Source organism: Lycium barbarum, chromosome 3 (genome assembly GCF_019175385.1).
Source record: "Lycium barbarum isolate Lr01 chromosome 3, ASM1917538v2, whole genome shotgun sequence".
Classification (NCBI taxonomy): Eukaryota; Viridiplantae; Streptophyta; class Magnoliopsida; order Solanales; family Solanaceae; genus Lycium; species Lycium barbarum.
Genome location: NC_083339.1, coordinates 9,209,635 through 9,211,465, shown reverse-complemented (window position 1 = coordinate 9,211,465; position 1,831 = coordinate 9,209,635).

Sequence of the window (1,831 nt, the reverse complement as noted above, 5' to 3'; positions counted from 1 at the left end):
CAGTACGCTCTTTGTAAAATTACCTCCATATAACAGTTTTTTTTTTTTGTAATATAATAATTAACCATCTTTATTAAAATAGAATATCTATGATTACTAATAATAAGTGTAGAGATTTTGATCAAATATTTAATTTGATACAATGAAAGTGCTGAAGAAAAACTTGAACCTTGTTACTTGGACTGGGATAGAAGATTCAATGGTTCAACTCTTAGATTCCCTTCAAAGGAAAGCAATTGAATACCGATTTGCTGAAAGTTTGGACGCAAATTTTCGTCAATTCAAGTGTTATATCACCACTAAGAGATTAGAATCTACGAGACAAGCTATAATTCTAAATTTCTTCCGTCAATCTTGAAAGATTTAATTTTCAAGTATATTTAAAATGTGTGTGTTAGAGCTTAAAACTTTATACATTTATGACTTTATTGAAACGGTATTAATTTCCTTTAATGTTTAGTTAGTGAAGTATGCATATCTTTGAGATTTAAAATTTAAATAGTTTTGTTATTTTTTATAACAATAACAAATAAAAATTAGATTTTATGCATCTTTTTTGCCTATAACAACCAACTATTATTTAAATATCAAATGCTGTTATAGGTGTGCTTGAGTCAAAATTTGTGTTTTACCCAAATCGTTGAATTTGTGCTGAGGTTAACCACAGTTGGTAGTAGTTTGATACAAATGTAAGAGTTAACATAAGCAAGTTATTAATTATCTATAAAAAATAAGTAAATAAAAAGAAGAAGTAAACTTATGCCAATTGTGATGAACAATAATAATGAATTTCCTCCTCTCCAAGAACGAGTAAGAAATTTAATGATCAGAGAATAATGATGGTGTGAATAAGTAAAAAGAATAATCAGTAGAAGTATCTTTTTTAGTCAGAATTGGATGCCTTCATACAAAAATGAAAGTCCTATTTATAGGTATCTAGTGCTCTTTCCGTTGTGTATCTGTAACGGCAATCATTAATTGTTGAATTGATGATTGTCATTTAATTCCTTGATTTTGGCCGTTTGTAACCGTTTTGTCGTTACTACATTAACTCCATTTAATGCGTAGTAAAGAGGGTCTTGTATGTTGTTTCCATTGATGTTCTCTACGTTGACCGAGTTTGCTGCCTCTCCGTAAATGTTATGCTCGGCATTACCATCTGATATTTATACGTCATTGAATAACTTGACACGTGTCAACTATATGTTGGTCCACGTGTCAGGTGCATTTTTTACCCATACAGATAGTCCCTCAATTTTTCGGGTTTATCACAAAGATGTTCCCGAGAAATTGTCTTGTCGATTTTCATCAATCTTCTCTTAATTAGACATTTGAATCTTCTTTCTGTAGAATAGGAAACGTTGTAACTGACGGCAGATCGTGGCCCACTGACGTGATGAATACGTGGCATAATCATAGAAGTTGAAAAGACTCGCATTAAAGGATGAAGTCAGATGTGGGCCACGTGGATGTAACCGTGCCCTTCGTTTTCTCGCCGCTTCCCAAGGTAATGATGGCGGTTTTACATTCTCTACAAAAGTTCAAATTTTACCTTTTTCTACTATTTCATCTCAAGTCATTTCTGCTCCAAAGTTCCTCAATTTTAAATTCCTTGCTTCCTTTCCTTCTTCGTTTGCTCTAATTCCTAATCATGTCTTCTCCTTCATCTTCTCAGAACATTTTGCCAGAAAAGGCCGTTATTGTTGACGTTCCTCCTCATATAGGTGCTAAAAAACCCAAAAATAAAATGCCTCCCAAGAACTTGATGGGTGATGCTATTGTTGCTTCTTCTACTAGGTTTTCTTCTTTATCTGTTAGTGCTGGTGATGTT